The 22551-nt window shown below is 37.0% G+C and overlaps 1 protein-coding gene across 2 annotated transcripts in view; it reads left to right on the top strand.

The window, feature by feature from the left end:
- Positions 1-22551, top strand: part of Corin (corin, serine peptidase) — a 266984-nt gene that overhangs the window by 72217 nt on the left and 172216 nt on the right. The gene's annotated exons all lie outside the window — the stretch shown is intronic.

The raw sequence follows: 22551 nt of genomic DNA, 5'->3' as shown, positions 1-22551 counted from the left end.
CTCCTTGGTGGGAGGGGATTTGTGTGGAAAGTGCCAAAGAACTTCAGTTCTGATCCAAACAGAGACGGTAAAAACTGAGACCTTTCCCTACAGTGGTTTACCTCTTGTTTGTCACTTACCAAGATGTTAGGGTTGTATGATTGGAAATTATACAAACTCCATCCATCCATGGTCACTTTCTCTCGTTTCTTGTTCTTGAAACACACACTGGGACATCACATCTTAAGTCTGAGGCAGAGTATTTATTTTTATTGTGAGCCAGAAAGCGAAGGATTAAATTTCCCTCTAACTATCACAGTATGTTTGCTAGTGTTTGGGAAAAAGCAGGGTTAATCTATTTCTCCAGCCCCCCAAAAGAGAGATCGTCTGGGTTCCACTGTTTTGCTGCATTAACTGTGTCTGATGTTTAGTGTTTACTAGTGGTTCACAGGCAGGCTAGTTCATTATCTGACAGTAATATCGCAAACCAGAATTAGGCCAAGTTAAATTTATTGTCCTCCCGAGTTTAATTCTGAGGTTTTATATTTTAGTCATGTATTAAGCACTTCATTATTTGTAAGGACAGTGTTTTCCATCAGAAGTGCAGAAATAATTTAAATAAAAACAGCCAAGTTAATGTGGTTGCAATTACAATTGTTATTTTCTTCTACTAAGTGGATTTGTCTGTAGTTTGAAGTCCCATCATTTGTAAAGATTCAAATAAGGTCAACAAACATGTACCCTGGAGCCTACAGAGACATATGGTGGTTGTTGCTCAGTTTGGAAGTTTGATAGAAGTCTGACTGACTCTTTTTTTTCATTCTGAGGCTAGAGTACTCCTTGAGAATATGTGTATGATTTGATATTGAGAGGAAATTTGGGTGAAATTATAATAATTAAATGGAAAAGGCTGAAACCTTCGCATGTGTGTGAGTCATGTTTTTAATGCATTTAGTATTTAACATTGACTTTTGGTGTTTGTCTGTATAAACTCTCAGTATACTATCCAGATTAACTGAAATTATTTATTGCAAGGAATGTGAGGATTTTTCATACATTTCACAAATAGTGCTCGCCTGTGATAATAGAGCTTTTGGTAATTTTCAGGACATGTTTGAATATTTTCTTTGTGATTCTTACAGTTAACTAGTAAGATTCTCAGGACAGGTTTATATCGTAGCATTGTTCGAGGTATGAGATGGAGTCAACATACGCAGTTATCATTTGCTTAGTCATTGGTAGACATGGAATTGAGTTTCAGATCTTGAGATCCTCTGGTCTGTACTTTTTCAAGTATTTTACACTTCTTTACATAATTTCATTAGTTTCTTTGGAGCAGTCAGAATGTTACTGAATAAATTTTAAGCTCCAGAAGAGTAGAAGAAGCAGTCTGGATTTTTTTTCTTTTTTCCTTTTCCTTTTTATTGGTACCGGGGATCGAACTCATGACTGCTTGCTTGCAAGGCAGGCGCTTATGCCGCTGAGCTAAATCCCCAGACCCGAAGTAGTCTGTTTTTATTGCCGTCTGTGCTGGCACTGAATAAAAGAACTAGTTGAATGACTAAGGATACTAAAAACTTTTTTCATGTCATTTACCACTAGTGATGCCTGGTAATACTTTTTTTGTCACTTGACATTTATTTGATCAATTTTTAAAAAGTATTGTGTAATGTGTTTTTTATTTTTATACTACCTTATAGCACAAAACTTGTTTTTATCTCTCTGTCCCTTTATTATGATCTTCCAGTTAAGATATTTGCATTCCTGGTATTCGTAAAAGTTGTTTAAATCTACATCAGCCCATACTATGGCCAGACTTTCTGTCTTACTTAAATTTCTTGGGTATGAAAACAAGGTGTGAGCTCCTAGCAAAAGCAAGCCAGAAGCAGTCTCCATTAAGAAATCCCCTTCTGGGGGGTCCTGAACATCTTGTAGTCTGTAAAATTTTAATCAGAATAATCATAGTGTCATACTTTGTAGCACAGCTGGGCTTTGCGAACATGAAAGGGGCTTTATGTGACTCTGTGACATCTGTTATTTGAGAAGTTTTCATAAGTTGTATTTTGAAAATCGAACATAAAACGGAAAAGAAAAAAGGCCCACAGGTTACTTTTATGCTGTTTAAGTAAGGATTTTTTTCTATGTTGCTTCTTGTATTTAGGTTTTAATTTTTACTTTTTCTTCCTTATATACTTTACAATATTTAAGTATATATTGAAGTTAAAGGGAAGAAAAAAACCTGTTGCATTCAACAGATTTTGGGTCACAGGGGGCTGGGGATTTAGCTCAGCGGCATAAATGCCTGCCTTGCAAGCAGGCAGTCGTGACTTCGATCCCCGGTACCGATAAAAGGGAAAAAGACAAAAAAAAAAAAAAAAAAAAAGAACCTCCGTGCTGCTCTGGTGAGGAATCAGGATGACAGGAGAGCGCACTGGTTTACGAGGAAACCTTCACATGTTCTGCTCCCGGGGCTGGGGATTTAGCTCAGCGGCATAAGCGCCTGCCTTGCAAGCAGGCAGTCGTAAGTAAGTTCGATCCCTGGTACCGATAAAAATGAAAAACACATGTTCTGCTCCCTTAGCAATAACCCCTCCCAGATCTTCTGTTTCAGATGCAAATGTGCCATCTTTCTCATTCAGTCACTGTTTTAAAACAGCTTTTTGAGATAGGATTCGCATATCATAAGTTTTACCTTTATGTTGTGTACAATTCAGTAGTTTTTAATGTTGTGCAACCATTTGTTGTGCCATCGTCTTCTTATCACTGTAAACAGAAGTGTGAAATTCTTTGCTCCCTGTTTCTCCTTTCCTGGAGCTCCTGGCCTAAGGTAATCTGTTTCCTGTCTGCATAGATTCCTTTACTTTGAACCTTTCTTTCTTTTTTTTTTTTTTTTTTTTTTTTTTTTTTTTTTGTTGTTGTCTTTTTCCTTTTTATCGGTACCAGGGATCGAACTCACGACTGCCTGCTTGCAAGGCAGGCGCTTATGCCGCTGAGCTAAATTCCCAGCCCCTACTTTGAACCTTTCATGCAAAGGCACCATATGGTGTAGGATTCTTTGCATCTGCTTTCTTTCACTGAGCATAATGTTTTCAGTATGTATCCATGTTATAGCATGGATCAAGACCTCATCCCTTTTTAGTGCTGAATAATGTTTCACTGTATCATTGAACAGATACTCACATTTTGTTTATCTATTTATCCCTTGATGGGTCCTTGCGTTGTTTTTCTCCTTAGCTATCATGAATAATGCAGCGATGCGTTCACTTACATGCTTTTGTGTGGACAAATGATTCCAGTTCTCCTTATTTACATCCAGAAGTGAAATTGCGTTATCTTCTCCTTCATTATCTTTTCTCTAATTCTTTTATTCATTATTGAAGGTGGGTATTTATGTCTCCAACTATTATTTGTAGAGCAATTTATTTTTCCCTGTAAGTTTCGCTTCTTGTATTTGGATGGCCTGTCATTAGTTACAAATATTTATAGTTGTATTGTTCTTGCTATATTGAAACTTTTATTGATATGCAATGTCCTTGTCTTTTCTAAACTTTTTTGATTTAAAGTCTGTGTAGTCTGATATGAGGCTGGCCATCTTGCTTTTGTCCACTGAAACTTACATGTAATGTGTTTTTCTGTCATTTCACTTACAATCTATTTGTGTCTTTGGTTAAATTAAGTCTCTTGTTAACAACATACAGCTGAATCATATTTTTTAATTTATTCTGGCAATTTATCTTAGGGAGTTTAATCTATTTATGCTTAAGGTAATTGCTGATAAGTATTTGCTTCTATCATTTTGCTATTTGTTTTTATATGCCTTAGAGTTTCTGCTCTTCATTCCCAATATTTTTCTATTCTTTCAGTTGTATCTGCTTAATTTTTCTGTACTGAAATATTTAGATTCATTTCTCATTTTCTTTGGTGTACATTGTACAACTTCTTTTGTGATTAGCATGGAAATCACATTTAATAAATAGCCTAACTTGTAACACTCTAACTGGAATTTATACCAGCTTGACTTCAATAATGTGCAAAGATAGCTCTGTTTCTGCTCCACCCCTTTGGTTGCTGATGTTACAGGATTAAATCTTCATACATGTGTGACTCAAATCACAAAGTAATGATGCCTTGAAGTGCATTAGTCACTAGCTTTTAGACTAATAATTCTTTCCTAAGGTGTATTAGCCTCTTAAATTATGTAGAAAACCAAATATGCAGTCACACATCATTGCTTTAATGAAACCAATTTTTATAATTGCCCTTGTGTTTATCCGAGTTGAGATCTTTATTTTTTCATGCTGCTTCTCGATGCTATCCAGTGTCCTCTCATTTTGACTAAGTATCTCCCTCCAGCATTTCTTAAAATAATTCTCAATCTTTATATACAAATGTCTTAATTTCTTAATTTTGAAGAAGCATTTTGAAATATATGGAATTCTTGGTTGACAGTCCTTTTCTTTTAGCTCTTTAAATATATTAGCCTACTGCCCTCTGGCCCCTAAAATTACTGAGAGATCCACAGATAATCTTATTGATGATCCATTGTATGCATCTGTGTTAGAAAACTTGCTATGATAGATATGTTTATTTTCTGTCATGGTTTCAGTCAATGGCCAGCTGGCCCCATTGTTTCTAGGGCTATGGGGAGGTGGAGCATCTGGCACAAGGGGCAGGAGAGCAAAGCTGTTCCCCAGGAAGTGGGAGGTGGGGTGCAGTGGGGATGGGGTGGCAAAAGAACCCCCATTTTTCCCCACTTGTGCTCCACCTCCACCTCCTACAGTGTCTGCCACCTCCCAACAGTCTACGCAATTAGCCCTCAGGATCTGGTCACTTCCCCAAAGCTTCTTTTCTAAATATTGCTGCTTGTGCCTCAAGCTTTCAACACATTGTTTGGGGGACATCATTTTACATCTAAATCATAGTGGTGATGAAGAGTTCACACCTACCACTTCAGGGCTATCTTTGTTTTCTGAAAGTTTCATTAGAATACCTTATTGGGATCCTTTTTGAGGTCAGCTTATTGGAAGTTTGTTGGACTTCTTGGGTGTTTATACTCACGTTTACATCACATTTGGGAAGTTTTCAGTCATCATTTCTTCAAATCCTGTCTGTAGCCCTTCCGGTCTTCTCCTTCTGAATTCCCACAGCACCTGTGCTGGTCTCTTGTTGGGGCTCCACAGGAGTCTCAGCCTCTGTTCACTTTCCTGCAGGACTGGAAAATTTCCATTGTCCCAACTTCCAGCTTGCTGATTTTTTCTTTTAATTTTTCAAATCTGCCTTTGAATCTTGCTCATGAAATTTTCCTTTTAGTTATTATATTTTTCAGCTCCAGAATTTCTTTTTGGTTTCTTTATAGCTTTTTCTGTCTTTTTAGTCATTATTTTGTTCTTGCATAATTTTCTTGACTCCTTATATCTTCTTTTAGATTTTTTGGACCCTCTTAAACTGTTAAAGTCTGTGTTGAGTGGATTTGTCTCCAATTCTTTTTCTATTGATACATTTTTTTTGACTGAGACACATTTTCTCTTTTCTGTGCATGCTCTGTGATTTTGTTTTTGTTGACAGTGAGCACTTGAATCTAATAATGCAGTAACTGGAATTCTGATTCTCTCTCTCACCATGTACTTTTTTTGGTTACTCTTTGTGTTTATGTATTTATTTATTCTGCCTTTTCTTGGGTACAGATATTCATTTTCAGATTTTCTGCATGCAAGCAACTGCTTTTTAATGTGCTCGTCATTAATATCTGGCTCCCCGAAAAGAGAAAACCCACTTAAGTCCCCAGGAAGTCTCTTTGACTGAAGAGATAGAACTTGTGAATCACAGAGCAGCAAAAACTAGCGCCCCACTTCTTTATCTCAGCTTTTTTGCTTAGAACCACCAATCACCGATCCAACTACAGATCCTCAGTATGTGAAGGACAGGGTCCTTTTTGTCCACCCTGATTCCTGTTATCTTTCCATTCTGCGTTCCCAACTCCTTAATCACTTTGCCGCCCTTATCCAATGTTATTTCTTTTTCATTTCCTCTAATATGGGTATGGTTTTTCTTTTCTTTCTTTCTTTCTTTTTTTTTTTTTTTTTTTGACTTTTTGAGACAGGGTCTTTTTATGAAGTTCAGGCTGGCTTTGAGCTCACTTTGTAGCCTAGGCTGGTCTCAAACTCACAACCATCCTCCTGTCTCAGCCTCTTCCTGAGTGCTGGGATTACAGGCGTGAGCCATCATGCCCAGCTGATTCTTTTTTTTTTAGTAACACATGAATGTGATCGTATTACATGTTGCGTTGTTTTAAATTGAAAGCTGTATTTTTCTTCTTGCATAAATCCTTTCATCCCTTCTACTATATCATTCTTCCTTACTCTTCTCCTAATTAAACCTTATTAACAACTTAATATGTATAATTTTATTGCTTTATCCATGCTTACACAATAATATATCTATCTATATCTATATCTATATCTATATCTATATCTATATCTATATCTATCTATATCTATATCTATATATGATGTTTTCTGGCACTGTTTTCCAAAAATAGGCATATTTATTTTAGATATTTTTCTACATAATTTCTCATTTAACAACTTCATTTAGTCTCTGAGGCAATGATTTAATTCCAATTCATAGTTATAATGACTAAATAATGTTTTATGTTACCATTGTGCCATAATCTATTTCAATCATTAGGAGTAATCATTAGGAGTAATAATGGACATTTATGTTATATCTAGTTTTCTTTTTTACTTCCCTTGATGAACTACTGAGAGTATCTTTTCTGAAGATAAAATGACTTGCATTATGACAGTGATGCTATCTAACAGCATTGCCTTCTCTACACTAATAGTTAAAGATGTACAAAAATGCCCTAAGTTTGTACCCCTAAACTGCCAGGAGTAGAAGTTAACTCATCAATTTAATATCTGAATTTTATTCTTTCTATTTTTCTCTTATTTCTAACATATGTTATTTCCTATAGTGTTAAACTGAACTCTACAAGAATATGTAGCCAAGAGAATTAGAGCCAGGTCTTGAAGTTTTACCTGAATCTACTCATCAGGCAATTATCCGATGGAGGATTTTGAGAGAGGGATCTAATTAGATATATAAAATCACACCAAATCTTTTATCCTTTTGCCCTGTCATTTTCTAATCTTATCAAGAATGAGACCCTGGATAGTTTTACTCAAAAGCCAGTTCTGCTAAACTTAGAATGAATGAGATCTGTACTCACATGTGAAGATGTGGATGGGTGAGAGGATCAAATGTCCTTGGGAATTGCATCCTGATATTTCCTCTTGTTATATTATTGTGCAGCTTTTTCTGACTGGAGCTTTAGTATACATATTAGAAAATATTTTTAGGGGAGCCAAGTATTTTCTGTAAGAATTGCTTAATTGTATATTTTTATTTCAATGGTAATGAAAAATTAACACAAGCCTCCTCTGGATCACTTGGATAAACATAACAGATACCCCTGCAGAGATCGTATTTATGATTAAGTTGTTGCTTAACTCTGCTGCTTAAACATTTGCTGATTATCAAAAAAGAAACAGAAGCAGTCTTGATATTCTCTGCTGGAGAACAAAGAATCTGGTACTGTCTACAAAGGATGCCTGTGTAGTAGTTCAAATAGGAAAATGTTGCAGCAGACTCATGCAGTCAGGCGAGAGGGTAATACAAGCTTCTCCAACGTAGAACGTGTACAGCCACAGACAGCACCACATGCAGGAGTCTTAGCAGGACAACGACGGCATTCATTCATTCATGTAAATAATTTCAATTTTGTAAGTTGTGTTCTATTATTCATATCAATTAATTTTATAGTTGCTTTAGATTTGTGTACATACAGGAATTTTATATCTAAGTTTATATATGGCTGAAAAATTTTCCCTCTGAGAAAAATCCTATACAATTCTTCAGCTTGAGAAATACTCTTTAAGGGTACCTGCATTCTAGCTGTGTGTGTCACAACTCCAAAAAAATTAGTGATGTTCTGTGGCTGAATTTCTTTTTTTTTTTTAATCTTTTACTTTTATTTTGAAAGTGGTAAAATACAACAGAACAAGACAGAATAAAGCCAACTAAGATCATATAGTGAAATTGGTACAGAACTTCACAGCAGGCTACCGGGATAACAGTAATAGGTACCACAGTATATTTCATTATTTATATAATAGTTGTTCTTTCAATCATGTATATCAAAATGAGATGAAATACAGAACATTATAGAACTTATCAAAACAGAATATTGAATAGAGCAGTACCATTAATCAGAATAGAGCAAAACAGTAATAAAAATATTTGCCTTCAAAGAGATGCTAGAAGGAAATCACCCTTATTTGCTATGGTCAACCTCCCAGGAGACACTCAGATTTCTGGTTCCCATTTGCTAACGGGGGGACAGGAGAAGGGGAGTAGGGGAAGTGGGATGTTTGACTCTAGGCCGTGCATCAGTAGGTTCACTATTGCTTAGCGGGGAGGCAAGCTGGTTGTTTGGTTTCGCAGCGTCCTAAGTTCCAACATGGCGTGGATCTCAGGAGCTGCTGCTGGTCCTCCCCATGGAAGGGCCATAGTCTGTCTCTGGCTGAATTTCTTAAATTTTGTGCCAAGGACTCCTTTGTTATTTCATGAAGCAGATAAATGCCTTCTCTAAAAAACTTTTGGTGATTAAAATAAATTACTCAGAAGTAAAAGGGTGAAATTATATTAAAATGAGGTTTCTCAAAATATTAGAAATATGAATTCATGATATAATCATATGTACTTATTTATTAATACATTAAGTTATGGTATCTTGTGGTAGGCCAACAACTGATTTTGTAGTAAGGATGAGCACGAGAATTATTTGGAAATGTCTATTATAACTGCATGTTGACATGCAAAAATCTATGATTTGTAATTTTTTCTACATTTGTTGCCTACATCGATAATTTAATCATGTTAATTTTAGTTTGAGATTATGGGAAAAGAGATGCTAATTTCTCCTTAGGATCTCTGGATTCTAATTAATGACACCTTCTGTAAGAGGCAAAGAATCTTTATTGGTAGCTAGCAGGATCTGAGTTCTGGCTAAGTTGCTGTCTTAGGTCTTAGGGCTATTTCAGAAGTCACTGTACTTATGATCCCTGTGCATCAGCTCTGGGCACCAGAGTCAGAGTTGAATGTTCGAGTCCTGTGGGTTTCCCTCTTCTATAAATTAAATCACATTCTCCAGGCTTAAAAAACACTTAGGGAGCCGGGCGTGGTGGCTTACATCTGTACTCCCAGCACTTGGGAGGTTGAGGCAGAAGGATCATTGTGAGTTCAAGACCAGCCTGGGCCACAAAGTGAGCTCAAGGCCAGCCTGAACTACATAGAGAGAACCTGCCTCAAAAAGACAAAAAACAAACAAACAAAAAAACCCCAAAAAACCAACAACAACAAAAAAAAACAGTTGGGGGTTCAGACAGGACTAATATCAATGTCTAAGCAAGGATAAGTGAAACATTTTGCTTAACTATTGTTTAGAATTCTAATAAAGGCCTGTACAATTCTTGGAAGAGGGAGACAGAGAGAGAGAGAGACAGACAGACAGACAATTTTTTTTTCTTGTGCTCTCCTTTTCTTTCTCCTCATCCCAACTTTAAATGACTCTTTTCCTATGATATTTTGGGTTCCCCTCAGAAAAATCAGACAGCTCAATACCTTTTGTCCACATAAAACAACAACATCAAAAAAACCCCAAACAGTAGCATGTTGATCATGGCACCACTAGTCAAATTTAAAGACTAAAGGGAACTTTTAAAGGCCAAAGGTCTAGATAAAAGTAAAAATAAAACCCCAAGCATGTGATTTGCATCACTCTAGTTCTGAAAGAAAATTGGCACCGTGTATGTGTTTTGCTTGAGTCAATTTTCTGAGAGTCTCAGGTTTTTGGTCTTTGTACAATTTTGTGTTGAGAGCAAAAAAATCCGTCAGGAGAAATCTGTTTGCTGTTACTTGTGTCTTTGGAGAATATGCCTTTTTCTGGTAGTTCAAATAAGTATGGTAATGAGTTTTCCAAACCAAAAGCATTACATCTGTTTGTATTTCATGCATACCATTTCTTGTCTTTTATTTTCAATGTATTTTATAAGAATAAAATAGAAGACTATTTTGCTTTTGTATGTCATTAACTTAATATTTGCATGTGGGCTTTTTTTTTTTTTTTTCTTGTCTTTTTGAGACAGGGTTTCACTACGCAGTTCAGGCTGGTCAAGAACTGACTTTGTAGTCTGGGTTGGTCACCAACTCACAGAAATTGTCCTACCTCAGCTTCCCAAGTGCCAGGATTACAGGCGTGTACCATCGTGCCTGCCCAGTATGTGGTATTTGGACTGATAAGGCTTACCCTATTTGTTTGTAGTTATATTAAGCTGGAAACCCTGATGTTGTGCACTCTTCCAAGTTTTATGATACGTCTTAGTTTCAGAGACTCTAGCTGAATCTTTATTTACTCATCTGCAGCTATTTGTTAGGTACCAAACTCTGAGATTTGCTACACAGACTATAAAGACAAGTAATTGAAAAGTCCTGACCCCAGGCAGCCAAGTGTCTGCTAACTGCCTTGAACATGAACATGTTTTTTATAGTTAGAAAAATAAAATAAAAAATTCTGTGACAGGTTGAAGGAAGAAAATATGATTAATTTAAAGTTTTTTATTTTTTAAAAGAAAATATTGCTAATTTCTACCATTTTATGCTGTATATAAAGTTTCCTAAAAATTATAAAATGATGTTTATAATTATAAAAATGCATTTTAATTTAAGTATATCCTGGATTCTTTTATTGGCTTAAACCACTTTGTTTTTAGATTTGAAAAGGAAATATTTATTAGAATTACCTTGAAGCAACTGAACAAACCTTTTAATTTTCAGTTTTATTCTTGTCTTATAGGAGTTGCCGATGTGTGTATTCAAGGGAATTTTGTCACCTCTGAAAGTATAAGATTGAGAATTATAGCATTCCTTTCATGAAATTACCTTTTAACTCCTCATTAATAAGTAATCAAGCTCAGAGAGCTTGTTTTGTCTTGGTTGTATGTTTACGGGTGAAGGAGACATGGCACCCCTTTCAGGAGGCTGAATTTTGATGATATGATGGCTGTCAAGCCGTGGGAAGAGTTTGGTTTAGGTCATGAATGTCTCCCAAGAGTCTCACCCTTACGGAAGGTGCTACTTATGGAAGGAGCTTATGGAAGGAGGTTACATTATGGAGTTGCTACAGCCGACTTGCTGTGAGGAGGTGGGGTCTGGTTAGAGTGGGTGACTCAGGCCATGACCCAAGGGAGCATCTGCCTCCCTGGCTCCTTCATTCCTTCTGTTTCCTTAGCTCCATGTGTTCCTGCCAGGCCTTCCTGCCTAAGACCCATGTGAGCCAAAGCAAACCTCTGCCCCTTCACATGTGTGTCTCAATGACAAGAAAGTGACGAAGATGGTGAATTTGTTACCATAAAGGTGCCCTTTGAAGCTAATGAAAAAAGTTTATAATTAATAAAGAGGATTGTTCTCGGAAAAAATGAAGTTAAGCTTATAGTATATGCTTGTTCTAAAGTTTGGGAACTGGACTTGTGATCCTGTCACATCCCATCATGAGAAGCAGTAATGCCTAACCTCTGTGAAGAGCCTATCCTACATGTGGCAGCTCTGCCTCTTCCAGATACACCTTAGGGCTCTGGGGGGGATCCTGTCACTTCTACAGCTCTTACCCTGTGTCCCAGACAGTTCTAAACATTACATATGCTGACTCGGTTAATCCTCCCAACAATCCAGTAAGATACATAATAATATTATCTGCATCTTATTGATGAGAAAATACATACCAAAGGTTTTGATAATATACTCAAGATTTCTCAATTAATAGGTAAAGGAGCCAAGGTTTGAAAATAATAAGTCTGGCTCCTATAACTACTCTCCGTTTTTCTATGAAGAGCAAAACATTAGAGTGAAACAGTCATTTAAAAAGACATGGAGAAGGAGCTCATGTTAATCAGCTTTGTAGTATTATTGCAAAATATCTGAGATAAGTAGCATATGAAAAAGAACAGTTTGTTTTGTCTCATGGGTTTGGAGGTGATCAGGTGGCTCTTTGCTTTAAGTGTTTGGCAAGGACATTTTTCATGGTAGGAGCATGCAGCCCAGCTCATGTCAGGAGCCAGGAAATCAAACGAGGAGACTAATAGGCCTCCACAATTTCCGGAGACTCTCCCAGTAACCGAAGGGCACCCTCAGTATACCCAACCTCCTGAGGTTTCTACCTCCTCTCTAGAGCCAGTGGGGACCAAGCCATTAACACACATACTTTGGGGAGTCTTCAATATCCAAATATAATGAGACTGAATTCTGCATCTGGTGCATCACAAAGGATATTTAAGGAGCAGTTGTGTAGTCTGGTGCTCAGTACTACAGCACATCATTTGGGAAGATGAATGAAATGAAGAATGGAGAAGGAAATCTCCTTCAGGGTCATCATCTCAAGTCCAGATTTGTAAGAATAACGTGTGGGGAGGAGATGAGTGGGTTAATCAGAGAAACTCACGCCAGCTGTGCCCTATCAATTTGTTTTATTGTGCTTAATAAAAACCCTACAGCGTGAAATGTACCTTCTAAATAAAATGCAGTATTGTTAACCATATGTGTATTGTTGTACAGCAGATCTGTGGAAGGTTTTCATCTTGCACAACTGAAACTCTGCATGCATTGATTAGTAACTCTAACCTCAGTCCAGCATCAGCAACCATATTGTATTTTCTGCTTCTATAACTCTGACTACTTTAGATGCCTCGTGTAAGAGGAACTGTATTGTATTTGTCCTACGACTAGCATATTGCACTCAGCATAATGTCCTTAGGTTTATTCATATTTTAGTAGGTGACATGACTTTCTACTTTTCAAAGATTGATGCTGCTCTTATGGAAGGAGCTGCTGAGATGTAGATGTTGGTGTGTTACAGTCTGGCACTTGATAAGCACTCAGGAACTGCTAGCTAAACAGGTTAGGAAAGTTTGCTTTCTCCCGCCATTGTTTTGACTTGTGCACAAATTTTTTCCCATTCCACTTTCCACACGTATTACCCAGACTCCCCAGGGGTACGACAGGGAAGCTGATTGAATGTTAGTTTATTTTAAAAGACATTTTAAAATAATGTTTATTATTTTCAGGAATAATACATATGTTTACTATTTAATTTAAGCAATAAAGTAAAATGGAAACATAAGGCGAGTAACAAAATTTATGCCAAGTTCTACCACGAAGAAACCATCTATAATATGAAACATACTTCCAGATATCTAAGTACATGCTAAGATTTAAGATAGATTCTTGGTAGAACCATTTTGTAAAAGGTGCTTCGCACTATAATAAAATTACTAAATGAAATTATCTTTGAATTGAGCCATAAAAAGCAAACAGGTCAGACTGAAGGAATTCAACTATTTATTTATTATCAGTCTTGAGATAGATTAATTCTGACACTGTTGCTATTACGGAGGACTTTGAATGATTTTTAGTTTCTAAGCATTATTGTCTTTTTAAAAACAGCTACCTGGTTTCCTCATCGAAGGGTAAATGTAGTCCACCTAATACTTGTTATTTTTTAAGAAACCTGAAGAAATTCTTGGGCTTTCCTTATGCCACATTTTCAACAGTCAGTTGACAGAAGGTGACTTAAATGTCTTCTTGTCTGTCATCAAATGTTATGTAGGTCACACATGATAAAGAAATTCTTTAAGTTTAGAGATTAAACAACATAATTTCTTAAAGCAAAAGTTAGAAAGGAAATAGAAAGTATTTATACTGAACAGTAGTGAAAATTCTTTTTCTCTAAACTTGTGCTATGCGTTAAAATATATCAAGAAAAATTTATAGTTATACATACAATAGAAAGTTAGACTTAGCCTAAGAAGGGAGAAAAAGTATAAGTGAATAATCTTGAAGAAAGAAGAAGTAAGGAGAACATAAAATCCTGAAGAATACTAATGAACTAACAAACAAAGAAACAGATTCCAAAAGGTAAAAATGTAGTTTTAAAAGGTCCAATAAATTAGACAAGGTTTTGTTCAACACTGGTCAAGAGAGAGAGAAGGGGGAGGGGGTAAGGCACACATACACAAAGTAAAATAATGTTGGTAATTAAAAAGAGAATATTGTTATAGATACATGAATTATGACACAGTAAGAGAGTATCATATACAACTTTCTGAAAATTTAGACAAAATGATCAGCTTCTTTGGAAAGAATAATTTATTAGAGCTGGATCAGAAGAAACTCCTAACAGACCTACAATTATTGAAGAATTCTAATCAGTAGTTTTAAAATTACTTAAAAAAATCATTCCAAGTTTAAAAAGATTCCAGTTTTATGGACAACTTTTATCAAAACTTTAAAGAATAGATAGACCCTATTAAATCCAAAATCTTTTAGATGAGAAAGAAATGCCCACAGATATTTCTTGAATCAAGTAGAAAATTGGTACTTAGAGCAAACACAGCATGAGAGTGAAAATTATAGGTCAATCTACGGATTGAATGTTTGTCCCTCCACCCCAATCATGTGTCAGAGCCCGATCTCCTCCTACACACCTAATAGCATTTGCAGATGGGGTCTTCGGGAGGTAATTAGGGTTTGATGAGGTCATACGGGCAGGACTGCCATGACAGAATCAGTGTCTTTATAAAAGGATACAGTGCAGAGCTGGCTGTTTTTCCATCTGTGTTCACATGAGGAATGTGTCCTGTGAACACTTCATTCTATCTAAAATCCAGAAAGAAAATCCTCATAGAAAACTGCCCTGTTAGTACCCTGGTCTTGGACTTGCAACTTTTAGAACTGTGAGAAAATAAATTTCTGTTCAGTTACTGAGTCTGTGGAATTTTATTATGGCAGCCTGAGAAGACTAATACAATCTCATTGTAAACATTAAATTAGTAAATACAACATAAGCATCTGAACCTGTTAGCACATGGTATACATTTTATCTTAATGAAATAGGTTTTGTTATGTAAATACAAAGATGAGTTAATATTAGACACCTTAACTGCGTGTCTCCTCATTGAATTAATAGAGCCAAACTCTCTCTTATTGATCATCTCAATTACTGAAAATAATCATCTGATAAAATTTGATACACTAAAGAAAAACCTCAACCTGATGAAGAATATCCATCAAAGCCCTGCAAAATTTGGCATTATTTATAATCATAAGAAAATCCTAAATGTCATTTTTTTTTTTTAGAAAAGTTCGTTTAAAAAAAGACATAGCCAACTGTGAGTGTAAGATACACTTAGAAAAATGAATTAGGGAGATTTCTATATACTGATAAATACTGTGCCCCCTAGAGAAAATATTATTTTAATAACACAATTTAAAATCAGTGTATAAGCATGCCACATTCTGTGTGAGAACTGCAGACAGAGAATCTATAGAAATATATTCACTTGTACTTACTTATAGCAAAAATGTAAACAATGGGAGGATCTACCCAAAACTAAAACTATATGGTGATTCTTATCTATGATCCCAGCTACTCAGGAGATTGAGGCAGGAGAATTAAAATTTCTAGGCCAGCCTGGTTGGAGATGCAGTTTAGTGGTAGAGGACCCTGGGTTCAATCCCTATTAACAAAAACAAACAAATAAACCCCTCTGATAAAATATTGGGAGTGAGGTACAAGATGGTGGTAACAAGAATGGAAATAGAACATCTCTAAATGTAACTTTCATAGTTTTGATTTGGAATCAAATAATGACTAACTTAATACATAGTTTTACTAGACAAACCATTTATTAAAAACGGAAAGCAAAGCAATAAATTTTCTTAACTCTGTATCGTTACTGGCATGATGATCCAAAACAAAGGAATTATCCCAGTTGAACTTTGAACAGAATATTTTGATCATCTATTCCTGCTGGGGTTCGGTTTAAGCACCCAAAATTGATAGTTTAAACACCCTTAATTAATCTTATTATCATACTGAGGTTGTTGTTTGGAACCATTCTTTGCACGTTGTGGGAGAAAACACAGATCGATGTCTATTTTGACAAAAGCCAACACTTTCTATGTAAGAGAAAAGAAATATAGAAATATAGCAAAGTAAATGAAAGCCATATAATTTTAATTTTGAATTGGAAATATCTGTGTAAAAATATTTTCTTTTCTTCCTTTTAAAACACATGCTGGCTGTCTCTGTTCTCTGAAAACGACATTGACATGATGGCCCAGAAGCATAAACACATCTGGCTCCCAGTTGTGATCTAAGTTCTTAAACAGTTTGGTTTTGTTCAGTTTATTAGCTTACACAGAATACATCATGATGTCCATCATTTTGATTTTGTAACGAAACATGATAACCTTTCATATACAGACAGGTATTTTTTTATTTCAGGAAAGTTTTTTCTCGATTGTACCTTTTAGAACTTTTCTCCTCCACTTCTAAGCTTTTGGATTCAGAAGTACATTTTTTGTAGGCTTGTTGTCTTCTGGCTAGGTACTTCTTTTTTTATTTTAAAGAAAAAAACAGTAAAAACAGTGGTATAAAATTTCAGAACAAGATAATAGAAGAGGAACAATGGTTAATATATTGTATATTATTATCTTCAAAGTAATTGTTCAGATTGCAAGACATAGGAATGAAAAATTAACCAAACAATATAAGCACAATTCTTTCTTCCCAATGAACTAACAGGAATTTGTAGCATAATTTGTTTGTCTTTCTGAGATGGGGTTTCGCTATGTAATTCAGGCTGACCATGAACTCATTTTGCAGCCTACCCAGGCCTTGAACTCGCAGCAATCCTCCTGCCTCAGCCTGCATGTATATTCCTTTTTCTTTCCTCTTTTCTCTTTCCCTCTGTCTCAGTTTCTCTTTCTTTTTGGATTTTTTTCCCCATTTCACAATATCTATTGTACATTTTGGGTTGTATTTACTCTTTCAGCTTCTTATACTAGGAAGACAATATGATGTTTGAGTATTGTGAGTATTATTTCACTTATGAGTATGGTCTCAAGTTGCATCTATGTACCTCAAGTTTATCTTTCTTTATAACAGCAATATTCTATTGTACAGTGCATAGTGCATTGTATAAAAAAGACCACATCTTTTTTATCCATTCCTTGATTGGTGGGCATTTGAATTGTTTCCAAGATTCACCTATTACAAATTGTGCTTCTTTAAAAATGAGTGAACATATATTGCTGCAGTATGTTTTTATTTTTCTGGGAAAATACCCAGAAGGGGAATTGCTGGGTCAAATGGGACCTCTAGCCTAGTTTTTTGAGGAATCTCTACACAGATTTCCGCAGTGGTTGCATCAGTCTACACTCCCATCAGCAGTGGAAAAGGGTTCCTTTCTCCCCACAGCATCGTCAGCATTTGTTATGGTTGGTTTCTTGATGATAGCTATTCCTTTTGAGGTGACATGGAATCTCAGTGTTGTTTTAATTTGAATCTCTCAAATGACCAATGATGTTGATATATTTTTTTCATATATTTATTTGCCATTTGTATTTCTTTATCTGAGAAGTCCATATTCACCTCAGATGCCTATTTTTGGATTGGGTATTTGGCTTTGGGAGGCCTGAGTTTTTTCAATCTTTTGTATGTTCTAGATAGAAGTCCATTGTCTGCGGGACAGCTGGCTAAAATTCTTTCCCACTCCATGGATTTTCTTTTCACTCTGTTGATGATTTCCTTTGAGATTCAAAAACTTTTTAATAAGATGAGATCCCAGTTGTTGATTCTTTGAAGTACTTCCCGGGCAGTTTGGGTTTTATTCATGAGCTCTCTGCCTCTCCTTATGTCTTAAAGAGTCCTACCTACTTTGTGTTCCAGTAGATTTGGTGTTTCTGTTTCAATATTTAGATCTTGATCCATTTAGGCTTCAGGTTAGTGCATGGTGACAGACACAAGTCTAATTTAGTCTTTGGCATGCAGAGAGCCAATGTTTCCACAGGTGCTTCTTCTTAAATGTATTCAATTGCCTATCCTAAAAGGTCTCCATTTCTAATGCACTTATTATTTATATTTTTAATGTTCAATTAATCTTTTTAGTTTTATAGTCTGGATTCTCTTTTTTTTAGAAATATCCTTTTTTTCTTTCAATTTTGTTAAGCTTGCTTTTTTATTGTTTTTTCACAATGCAAAGTATTAATAAAGGTTTTGTTTACCCTGCTTTAAGTCTAAACTTTCATTCTTGTGGGGTTTTAGTCAGCTTCCTCTAAATATGTCATATGACGGACTGTGTGCAGTCATCAAAAATAAAATGTAAACCAATGTGTGGAAATGCTGAAGACATATTAAGTCAGTATGTGTAGCACTTAATAATATATAAAGTGTATTTTAAAATGTATCAGAATGTATTATAACATCTATGTGTTTCAATGTGATGTTATATATAAACACAATATATATTATTACACATTTTCAAAGGAAACAGTAATAAGTTCAGTTTATGAGTCGGCGAGGTATTCTGCTGCATATTTTATATGACACATTTTATTTAGTAAATACTATTATTTGCTGTCATGACAGATGGAGAAATTAATGTTCAGAAAGTTTAGGTATAGCAGGACCCAACATGACTGACTAGAAGAGTTTTTGCATCAGATACTCAGAGAAGAGTCACTGAAAACGCAGGTGTTGTAGACCAAAGCTGTGGAGGCTGTCCCACAGATACAGAAAACCAACCTAAAGACGATCCATGTCGATCATACCGCATTTCTGGGTCACTGTAAAGGGGAAGTGGCACTGACATGGCTGATCTGCACCATCCCTGCCCCTGCTCTCTCTGTGGAGTCACCTTGACTGCACCCTCACAGCCTGAGGAAACAAACCAGCCCTTAGAGGCCAGATTCCTGGGAAAGACTCTGCATCTGCTGATCCCTTTCCCATAAGTCTCCAAACACTAGGAACACTGCATCCCTGCAGAATCCTCTCCAGTGCTCATGTGGGCAAGGGATATGCCAACCTCCACTCCTGGAAGACAGAGATAAACTCTGTGAATGGTGGGTTACACTGAGTCTGACATAGGACCTGTTCATAGCTCACATTCCTGGAGACACAGAAGAGGAGTGAGACCAAAGGTCCAGTGTGACCTTGTCCCATCATTTCTACAAAGACCAGAGAAGTCTGAGTTAGCAGGACACTTTAAACAGTGACCACTGTTATGATCAGGAAGATAAGAGTCCCTAAACCAACCCCTGGACCACGACAGGTCCTGCTGGCTGCAGGAGGAGCTCTTGAGACGGGGCCAGACCACGATCTGAGCGCAGAGGAGAAAGATGAGCTAGTCTGGGGCAGAGAGCCTCTGGAGACCTAGCAGGCAGATGCCTGAGGTAAGACTGTGGAAGTTCACACAGCACCAAGGGAAGCAGGAGTCACAGGACACTGAAGGAAAGCTCAGAGCTGGAAAAACTGCTTCTCAAATTAACTGAGGTGGAAGGATTGTGGGACAGAGACAAAAGACTGCAGTTAGCTACTCCCTAAGCACGGTGTGCATCACGGAGACAGGCTGGCGGAAGTGGCACTCCTCACCGCCCCCAGGCAGCTGGGGGGCAGCCTACAGACTGGTGGGGGGTCTGTGTGGCTGCCTGCACCCACAGCTCATGACTGACATAGGAAGGGGACTGTGTGGACACTCAGGCCCTGTGACAGTGGCCTCAGGGGCGTTGTCTGTTTTCGGTATATGTTGGGCTTTTTGTTATTGTTTCTTTTCTCTCTTTTCTCCTTTTCCTCATATGTTTTCTTTATATATTGATTTTTATTCTATCAATACTATCATTTTCTTTTTTTTTATGCTTTTAATATTTTTCTTTAAGACAGGGCTAAGTCACCAACTTGGCCAGGCTGGACTTAAATTTATGGTCTTCCTGCCTGAGTCCCTCCAAACAAAAACTCCCTAAAAACAAACAAACAAAAAACACTTTTCCTCTCAATTGTTTCCATAAATTGTGAACTTTCTATTCTGTGATTTTTCCTCTTTTATTTTTCCTGTCCCTTGTCTTCCCTCATCTCTTCTCCACCATTCATGTCACACACACACACACACACACACACACACACACACACACACACATGTATATGTATATAATTTTCGGGTTCCTGTATTTCTCAGAGGAGAGGAGCGATTTGCATGGTACTATTTGTGGTCATCTTGCTTTGCATAGTCCCTTACAGATCTAGGCTTAGTGGGTTCAAACGCTCAGGGTCGTACTACCTCACAGCTTTTTTCAATCTCAGTCTATACTTCTCTCCCACTATATCCTGCCCCTACCCCCAGAAATATCTTCTTGAGACCCCTCAACACTTACCTCCTGACTCTAGCTATGAAAGATCTCCAAGAGTCTGACCGCTAACATTTTTACCCGTTCCTTTGTCTCCTACCTTCTCTCCCCTCCCCTTCTTCCACATAATGACCTATCTGCTAATAACAATATGGTATACACTCTAAAGGGGGTCGATAAAGGATGAAAGTGTAAAAACTACGATTAATAATGAGTAATGTATTATTGGATCTGTTGATGCTGTTATAATCATAGTTTTAGCTACAGATTTTCAAACATAGTTTGAAAATAGTCAGTGGAAAATTCCAGGAATGAAGTCATAAGTTTTAAATTATTAGTCATTTGAGTAGTGTGAAAAATTCTTGCCCCGTCCTGCTTTATCCGGCCCAGGACATGAGCCATACGGCTGTTCAGCTCTCCATGTGCTGTACCTCACCTGCTCATTAGTCCATTGCTAACTGTCTTGGTTATCAGATGGTGCCACAGTATTTATGTTTAAGCAACTCTTATTTTAGTTAATGGTATCTCTGAAACACAGTAGTATCGATGCCAACAATTTAGATATGTCCAAAAAAAAGCTATAAAGTGTTTACTTTATGTGAAAAGATAAAAAAATCTCAATTTAATGAGAAAAGAAAAAAATTGCACACTCAGGTTGTTATGGTCTATGGTAAGAATGAATCCTCTATCTGTGAAACTGTGATGCTTTTCACCACAAACCACAAAATCTATAGTTGTTCTATTTCATTATTAGTTATTTCTGTTCACCCCTTACTGTAACTAGTTTGTAAGTTAAGCTTTATCATAGGTCGGTTCGTACAGAAATACAGTTCAGTGTTATCTGCTGTTTTCAGCAACCACTGGAAGTCTTGCAACATAAGACTTACTATGCAAAGAGGAAAGTACTGTACTTCCTAATTTCAAGAAACTGCCTGGAGAAAGCCAAGGCCTTGAGCTGATATTTACTGGCCATTCAGGACCCATGCTTTGAGGTGAGGTTAGGGCGAGGCCTACCAAGCTTCAGGGCTGCTGTTCAGTCAAGGAAGGTTTCTGGGGGCTGATCAGGCCCCTAATCACTTGAGGGTGGATATAACAAAGGATAGAAGAGACAGAGACAATAATTGAAAAGGTAAGGGAGTCTGGAGGGCCAGAGCCCTGTGGGGCTAAGACCAGGACTCTGCACACTTGTCATTTTTATTAGGTGTACAGCTTTCCAGGGGGCGTGTAGGGAGATCCAGGGCACCATGCATTAGAGGACGCTGGCACGAGCAGGGCCTAGAAAGAGACAAAACGTTCTTGCAATACACCACTGATTACGTTTTTCCCTCGGGTTAATATTTACGTCTGTAGAATTTTGTGTGAGAGTCAAAGAGTCCTCAGCTAAAATGCTATCACGCTTTCTGAGTCACCACAGCATCACAGGTCCTTAAGACCACCACTGTGACCAATGGCATAGGTCATTCTGTTTCCACCTGGCAATGCTGGCTCATCGGCAAGGAATTGTGGGATTGTACAGTATACAGCCTTTTAAGGCTGGTTTGTTTTTCCTTTTTGAGATAGGGTCTTGTTCTGTCATTCAGGCTCACTCTGTAGCCCAGGCTGATGATCTTTCTGCCTCAGCTTCCCAAGTGCTGGATTGCAGGCATGTGCCATTGTGCAGCATTAAACCTTTAATATACAGCGCTAATTTTTGGATTGTAGGTTGCTCAGGGTGGTCCCCATCAGAGGGTAGGGGTTGTGATACTGAGGATACAATCAATAAGAATCACTTCCCTGCTTTCTTGTTGTTATTGAGTGGGGGTTGGTCAGGTTTTACTTTGTGTGTGTGTGTGTGTGTGTGTGTGTGTGTGTGTGTGTGTGTGAGACCAGAGCTCAAACTGAAGGCTTTGGGCATGCTTGGCAAGAGCTCCATCTCCAGCACTGTCTCTGGCCAGCATTGTGCCTCTGTTTCCTAAATTTATACTGCCCTGTAATAACTTTTAAGATATATTTATTTAAGAGCAAGAATGTGTTTTATTGGCACTCCAAAAATACTAGAAATTCATTTTAAATATTTCAAGTACTTAGATCATGCCTCTCTTTATAACCTAGTCCCTGTAAAATCTTCCCTTGCAGATTCAGGGAATAAAGGTAAATGCCAAATCCTCTGGGATCTGGATTATCACAGATTTTAAAGTTTGGAGCGTGCTTTCTAAGTGATCACTTTTTAAATCTATTAAGACCAACAATATATTAATATATGAAGACCAACAAGCTGGTGTACTGTAGACCTAGCAT

Source organism: Cavia porcellus, unplaced genomic scaffold (genome assembly GCF_034190915.1).
Source record: "Cavia porcellus strain 051 isolate PalLab524CR breed Dunkin Hartley unplaced genomic scaffold, mCavPor4.1 scaffold_30, whole genome shotgun sequence".
Classification (NCBI taxonomy): Eukaryota; Metazoa; Chordata; class Mammalia; order Rodentia; family Caviidae; genus Cavia; species Cavia porcellus.
This window is presented reverse-complemented; position numbering and strand designations above follow the sequence as displayed.